The sequence below is a fragment of the Etheostoma spectabile genome, unplaced genomic scaffold (assembly GCF_008692095.1).
Source record: "Etheostoma spectabile isolate EspeVRDwgs_2016 unplaced genomic scaffold, UIUC_Espe_1.0 scaffold00001437, whole genome shotgun sequence".
Taxonomy (NCBI): Eukaryota; Metazoa; Chordata; class Actinopteri; order Perciformes; family Percidae; genus Etheostoma; species Etheostoma spectabile.
In genome coordinates, this window is record NW_022602754.1 from 7,433 (window position 1) to 15,873 (window position 8,441).

General features: G+C 38.4%; 1 non-coding gene across 1 annotated transcript; it reads left to right on the forward strand.

Moving 5' to 3' along the window:
* The first annotated feature begins 5,607 nt into the window (after window positions 1–5,607).
* On the forward strand, window positions 5,608–5,679 carry trnap-ugg (transfer RNA proline (anticodon UGG)). Its single transcript has one exon. It is a non-coding gene; the product is annotated as a tRNA-Pro (tRNA).
* The last annotated feature ends 2,762 nt before the right edge of the window (window positions 5,680–8,441 follow it).

The following is an 8,441-nucleotide window of genomic DNA, read 5'->3' on the forward strand; positions in this document are numbered from 1 at the left end:
TATTACGCCATTTCTTGTTACCTTTTCACACCCTAAATCACTTTGCCATATTAATCTTCTCAGTGCTCTGTAATTCCTTTATATTTTTGTAAAATGTTGAAGCACTATGCATTGTACTTGGCAAATCAAAAAGGTTTTGCAACATATTAGATTGTTCCAGATTTCTATTAAGTGGGAACACACTTCGCACATTGCTCCTTAGTCCCCCCCCCCCCCCCCCCCTTCTCTCCAAAAGAAATTGATCCGCTAGCTTCTGATATGACTTAAACACTGCATCCTTATATAGATCATCACACATATACCTTTCCTATGCCAAGAATCCCAACAAAAGGAGTGTTTACCTATCACGATACGTGGATTATCCTATATGGAAGAGTACCCATGTTTTTATTGTGATTTCCCCATCAACCTATGCACCTCAGACCACACCCATTGAGAATGCTTCAGAATGGGATTCCCCCCCTATCACCTTGAGAACCATAGTCAGCCCAATGCCTCACCAATTTAGCCAATTCAAAAGCTAAGTTATATGTTTCTACGTTTGGAAGGGCCAAACCTCCCTTTTCCCTATTAGTACATAGCTTTTTAATATTAATCCTTGGCTTTTTTCCATTCCACAAATAATCTTTAACCATTTGATTGTATTGTTTATATATGCCTCTAGGAAAAATCACTGGCAACATCATTGATATATAATTAAATTGTGGCGCTATCACTGTCTCATAGTATTAATTTTTCCCCCACAGGGTGAGATTAATTATCTTCCATGTTTCCAGATTATTTTCCATCTCTTGAAGTAATGGCATCAAATTCATTTCTATCATATCAGACAGATGAGCAGTTAACTTTAATCCTATGTATTTCATTCCCACTGGGATCCATCTAAATTGAAAATTAGAGATCTCTGACTGAGAGTACTTAGATACAGGCATCACCTCCAATTTCTGACAATTAATTTTATATCCAGATATTTGAGAAAAGGTTTCAATTTTATTTAGGATTATGGGAATAGAATTAGTCGGGTCCGAAATAAGCAACAAAATATTATCCGCATATAAAAACAATGTATGCCCCATCCCACCACCCCACACCCCTTTAATATCTGTGTCTGCTCTTAGAGCTACAGCTAACGGTTCTGAAAATATGGTGAAAAGCAGCAAACTCAATGGATCCCGTTGTTTCTGGCCTCTCATGAGGCCAAAGAAGGGTGATTTCAGGACATTATTTAGAACAGATGCCTTAGGGGACAAGTAAATAATCTTAATCCATTTAACGAAATCCCCTCCAAATCCAAACACCATCAATGTATAGACGAGGTAAACCAGTTCTACCCTATCATATCATCCAATGAGAGCGCTGCGGTGGGCGTGTCCGCATCACGACTTGCCCACATATGGCTGCAGCCTGCAGCATCCCATCTCGTCCGTCCCGTCTCATCCGGTCCCGTCTCATACGGAGGTGTGTCCAACGGTAAATCCAGAGGGTCAAAAATGCGAAATCGCGAATAATTTTCCAGATGGATGGTTCTGTTGACAAGATAAATGCAGACTATCGTCTGGAATAAAATAAACCTGCGTCAACTATCATGCTAATGAATAAAATACTTTCAATATTTGGTTTTAACGTTTAGTTAAAAAAAAAACACCAAGAGAGAGAGACATGCAGTACAGGGTCGCAGGCCGGACTCGAACTTGAGACCGCTGCATCGAGGAGCAAACATCTGATTATTATTTTTAAACTAAACATATACATAAGATAAATGCAGACTATCATACTGATGAATAAAAATACTTAAAATACGTGTTCGTCTATAAAAAAAAATGCAGATGATAGGCAAACTAAAAAAATCCTTCTATAGCTGCAACTTTGATTTAAGTTAAGTGGTTTTAATTTCTTTCCCCCTTTCATACAATATAACACAAAATACGATAGAACCGCTGTGGAAGAAAAATACAATCGCATCCTGGCCCAAGACTGGGGCAGCAGAGATACGCAGTCGAATGCAGGACGGGTCCCAGAGACCCGAAGGCCGATGCCGCGGTAGTAGAAAACTACAACCGCATTCTGCCCCGGGTCCCAGAGACCCAACCGCATTCTGCCCCGGGTCCCAGAGACCCGACCGCATTCTGCCCCGGGTCCCAGAGACCTGACAGCATTCTGCCCCGGGTCCCAGAGAGCCGACAGCCGAGGCAGCGACTGTAGAGCTACAGTCGAATGCTCTCGCCATGCTGATAAGCAGTTATTTGCAGCAATGTCCCAGTGAAGTGTGAAAACAATATAGAATATACAATTAAAAAGTCTTGGAAAGAGTGTAACATGTTTATTTTTGTAGTCTTGTTGTGTGTGCAGATCGTGGATTGTTATCATAGACCGTATATTATTGATATTAACGGTCTATGATTGTTATCCCTCCTCAGGAGATCCTGCCGTTAGTCGCAGAATCGGCTGCGTCGCTGATGCAGGTTTCATCAGATGTAGCCACGTTAATATGGAACAACACAAGCATAACATTCAGAAATGAGCAAACTATGTATGGCAAAATGGTTACTTTAACAGTTTTTTAACGTTTTTCAAATTGATTGCAACAAATGTGGTCACGAATTTACCCGTGACTCCATCTGGAAAATTATTCGCGATATCGTAATTTTGACCCTCTGGTTTTACCGTTGGACACACCTCCGTATGAGACGGGACCGGATGAGACGGGACGGACGAGATGGGATGCTCCAGGCTGCAGCCATACCCGTCTCACATAAGATGTAATAACCGCCTAACATTATCTGATGAAGAGCCCACTTGATCTGCATGCACTATATATGGCATAGATCCTTCTATTCTTGTGGCAAGCACCTTAGTAAGAATTTTGCCATCAACGTCTATTTAACTTATGGGTCTATAGCTCCCCGGTCTACAGGGTCTCTGTCTTTCTTTAGGATCCGCGTAAATAAAGCCTGATTAGACATCTCTGGTAGTTGCCCCACATCAAATGACTCTTTATATACTTTTGTCAGTAAGGGTGCCAATAATTAAACATATTTCTTATAATATTCATGCTATTGCATCTCTAACTTCTCCTTTGGTAATAGCTCTCTTTATCTGTGCTACTTGTACAACTGTGGGTTATTTATATTAGCAAAAAAGGCTTCAAATTGTCCTTCTGATAGATCTACTTCTGAATCATACTGCGTCATATAAAAGTCTTTAAATAACCTCATTAATGTCCTTACTTAAACTTCTTTTTTCAAAAACTCCATCCTATGATTTTTATAAGTTATTGTTTTATGTAAATAAATGCTATAAATCTATTATGCGGCTTGACCTTTTAGCCTATTCATATCAAAACACTTTTGTTGAACTCAGCTAACTCTCTGACACATTGCACAAAGCTTATTTGTTAAAAAAAACAAATTTAAAAAAATGAAAATTAATAAAACATGCAAGATCTTGACTTTGTTTTGCAAGATATTGAGTTTTATTTGCAAGTTCTTGCACCTCCAACAAACAATAAGGCTAACCTTGCTAGCTAGCTAGCTAGACATACATTCATCGTTTATTTTGATACGCATGTAAACGATCAGGAACAATAAAACACAAAGTTTACCGTTAGTGAATATTTTCTTCATAGCTAGCTAGTTATACCATGGCTGTAAAAAGAGAACGATAGGCTACTACTTACTTACATAAGAGACATGAGAAAGAAGCTCATGAACGAGCATGTTGCTACGACAACACAAATTAACGCTATTGACATCAACAGTCAACGACATTGTTCATTAAAACACTTCTGTTTGGTATGTATTAATTAGTCATGCTTATCAAATAAACGATGGATGTATTAAGACAACCAAGGTGATGTAATCATGTCATGCTACTAGCTAGATATTAGCTAGCTACTAATGTTAGCCTGCAGTCATTGACATTAACAGTCAACAACAATGTCCATTATAACACTACTTTGGCATGTAGTAATTAGTAATGCTTGTCAAAATAAACGTTGGATGTATTTAGACAACCAAGGAGATGTAATCATGTCGTGCTACTGGCTAGCCAAATACTAGCTAACCAGCTGGCGTGGTATCTAGCTAGCTTGCTAGGTTAGCCTTTTTTTCTGCATGTCAAAGTCAAGAGCTCACAAATAAAACTGGAGATCTCGCAAAAACAAACTCAAAATCTTAGAGACACAAAAATGTTTTGACATGAATAGGTTAAAAGGTCAATAGCATAGCACGTTTTTACATAAAATTATAAAAAAAATCAAAGGATGTGTTTTTTGAAAAAATAAGTTTAGTGAAATGTGTAAGACAGTTAGCTGAGTGCACCAAAATGTTTTGATGTGAATAGGTCAAAAGGTCAAGCCGCGTAATAGATTAATAGACTTTTTTTACATGACAAAATTATTAAAAATGAAAGGATGGGTTTTTAAAAAAAATAAGTTTTGTGCAATGTGTAAGAAAGTTAGCTGAGTGTACCAACAATGTTTTGACATGAATAGGTCAAAAGGTCAAGCCGCATAATAGATTTATAGCATTTATTTACATAAAGAAATAGCCTACATATAAAATCATTGGATGGAGTTTTTGGGAAAAAATGTATAGCCAACGTCCAATATAAAACCAACTTTACCACGTTCAATCACAGCTATGAGCCAAGTAGCCTATGTTAACACATATGGGTGAACTTTGTCTCAAAGTTACACACAGTTCTAAGAACACTTTATAGTGAGAATGAAACAGACATACAGCTGGTGGTAGAGAGTAGTCGTCGTCCCCCCCCCCCCCAACAATTGTTGTCACCTCAAGGATCCCAGCTTTTTTTCCTCCAGAACATCTGTTTCCCCCATAGGTTTGGGCTGACCCCCAATGTTTATGACATCTGACTACGCCACTGATAATAGGCTGGTGTCTACTATAGTATAGTTTGGGTCTAATGTAGGCCTATCGTTAAAAAAAATTGAGCAGAGAGGAGCTGCAGATTCTTTTGATAATTACCTGTTGGTTCATCGCCACATGCAAACCTTTTAGGCCTACATTGCATTAGCTTGTTAAACATCTGTATTAAAATTGATTGAGTATGAATATGCCCATAGCCTAGCATAATCTATTATTAAAGTTTTTTCAGTGGAGTATAACTGTACGTTTGGCTGAAATACAATGACGCAGGCAAATTGCTTAAGTGCTCTTCCATTCATTTATCCGAGAACTTTTGAATTTGCATTAGTAACATTAACTGATCAAAAGATGGTGCTAATGCTCCCTCTTGACTCGGAGAGTAATATTTTTACCACAACACAATGATTTTAAGATTAATGTTTTTTAAAATAAACATTATGGGCCTGAATATTGATAAAACGCATTGGTGACTATAGCCTTTAATTAAAGAGTGTTAAGTTCAAATGCCTACCGAACGTTAAGTGGAACTAATTTGTTCATTAATGGTAAACTCAGAACAGTATGTGTTTGTTACTAATTTCAACGTGCTATGTAACGTAAATAACCGAGATAATATGTTTTGGACAATATTAAAAAAAGATAGACAACCTATCCGTCTTTTTCAGCAGCAGTTGGTAGGCCTAGGTTCTTTTACAGTATATTCAGACGGAACTGGTGTGGCTCGTTGGTCTAGGGGTATGATTCTCGCTTTGGGTGCGAGAGGTCCCGGGTTCAAATCCCGGACGAGCCCATCGTTTTCCTGAAGAGCAGTGTGTGTTTTTTGGGATCATGGTATTGTTGACGAAAAATGTCATTGCCCCACGTACAGTGACTTTATTTATTTAAATTAAACATATAAACATATATATTTTTATACCGTCTAGGAACCCTATTCATTTTTGTTGTCTGTAGGTAGGCTATATGTGTAGTTGGCTCTTTAATGAAGACAATTTTCCAATGCAGGATTTATAGAAAATGCCTGAAAGCTAAGACAGCGACCACTGTACCCAACATTATAAAACCTTTTTGATATGGAAAGTGAATGTGTTGACATGTTTTCCTTTTGAACATTCACACTTTTCACACGCTATTTGTCATATGGCCATCCTGGTTGCTGTCCAGTGTCTCATGAGCCCATTTGGGCTGGGCACCATCTGGTACAGGACACTCAAATAAGCAAATCAATCATTAAAAAATGTATGTTGCAAAACAGACCTAAGAAAGACACGGCTGCATGATCCAGACTCTATCCAGACTAGCATTGTTATACTGGTCTCTAGTGGGCTTTGCCAGTACTACAATTAGGGGGTTTCTGTTGATTGTTTCTTTGTTAATGTAATTATATACTAGCTATTAGCGTTATTTTCTGCACAAGGTCCCTTTTTATCTACATCAAACTGATACTTTAGTCTTATTAAGATCACATTTTAGCTCAAGTATGGCTGCCTACTTTTTCAAACAACAGATATATTGTGTAGGTTTACCCTACAGAAAAAGAAGGCAGTGCATGCACAGTAGTTCTGTGGGTCACTGGCTTCTAACAGTTCCTCTCTCTTTAAACTGCACATCCCATGTGTTAGGGAAAACTTATCATCAGATTTCCAAGAGGTGAAAAACATGCCTACGAATGAACACAGCCAAATGTTCTGGTCTAAATCCACTGCCTATAATTATTCTGTGCACATTCTCAGCCCGGTGACTCAGGAGGAGCATCAGACTTTTTAAAGATATGCTCACTTAATGCCTTTCTGTCTCCCCCAGTGGGGGCTTATCTGAGCTTGCTGTTGTGACAGCATCTGTGCCCCCCCTCCCTCCAGCCTGGCTCAGGACAGCCACTGCTCTGCTTAACACAAGTCCAGGAGATATTTCGGTAAATACCACTCTTTGCTTTTCTTTTACAGCAAGCATATCATCGCCACGGGAGCTACACTATTTCCATTATTTCCATAAGCCTCTTAGTGGTGCTATGCTCTATCATTTGCAGAGTGACTTCATGCTATGAAGTGTGTGAATTTCTGAATATTGCCACTTCCCCTGTAGCCGCCCTGTTATTACAGCAACGAGTTTCTCTTCCACATTCCTAGTGGAAGAGAAACTCATTGCCCTATTAACAGGGCGGGAAGAGATGTTGCTGATGATTCACATCTTTCAAATGGATACTGTAATCCCATTTCAAGACCAAACCAAGAGAGATAAAAGTAAAGGTCCATACCAGTGTTTTGGATCTTTTCACGTCTCATGTTGTTTCCTCTTTCTCGGCGGCCACGTTTCCTTTAATTTCTTCAAAACTACAGTAAAAAATCAACTGCTGACAAACCTGCTGACAAAAATTGGGGAATTGAAGAATGTAAATAGACAACATATTCTGCTTTTATTTTATTGCAATTGCAATGGCCATTTTGGGGCGACATCAAAGCATTTTTGGTTAAAAAGCCAATATAAAGAGGTGTCTGATTGACTAACCCGTGTGTTGTCTTCCCTTTGACCATGAACTTGTTGTCCATCCAGGTCAAAAGTGAATATTAATTGTTGGTGCTTTTTTTCCGCATTTGTGGCTCTTTGAAAACGTATTTGTAACTTTCTTAAACGTTTTTGTCACTTTTTTTTTTAACACGTTTTGTTTTAAATTCATAGTCAACAAGCCTAATTTATATAACATTATACCTCATTTTCAAATTAAAAAGATTAAGGTCGAAGGATGTTGAGTGGATCGCAGACTGGTTTATTTCAGGATACTGTTTAAAAATCATTTAAACATGTTTTTCAAAAGAACACCCAAAATTCAATGAATGTGTCATTTATTTTCCCTGCGAAGAACGCTGTATTGGTTCCATACAGCGTCCATCCATGCATCCATGTTATATTTGGGCATTTTGGTTCAAAGAAACCCATATTTCTGATATAAAACTACAAAAACTGGTCAAATTTGACCCAAAGACGACACAAGGGACCTTGCAACTGAAAAACACTTAAATGATATTTCAAATGTTGATAACCCATCACCCATATTTCATTACTAATGTATAATTATTTTAGGTACTATGCATGCTATTTCTCCATTTCTCACGACAAATCCCTTCTCCCCAGTGGTCAGGGCGAGAGCTGAGTTCCTCTGCTTCCTATCGACAGGGTTCTAAACCTCAGGTAGCATCTTTTAACTAGATAATGACTCCAAAGATCTGCTACAAATTGGCCCATTCTCTACTAAGCTTGACTCATGCCCTTCAGAGCTATCACAGATCCTGAGTCATATCACGTTAGTGTCTGCTAAAGGCAGTGGACAGTTTAATATTCTGCCATAGTTCAGTGCAGAATGCTGTTAGTTGTAATGAGTAGATGATAATTTATATACATATCAGGTTAATCCTGGAGTCGTGGGTTTAGCGATAACTATTTCAGTCTCTGAAGGCTAACATATTTACATTTTTCTACATGCATTGGCGCTGTAATCAGGGGGGAAAAAAATGCTTCTAGCCCTGGTTCAGTTTCCTTCCTCCCTCCATCACCACACCA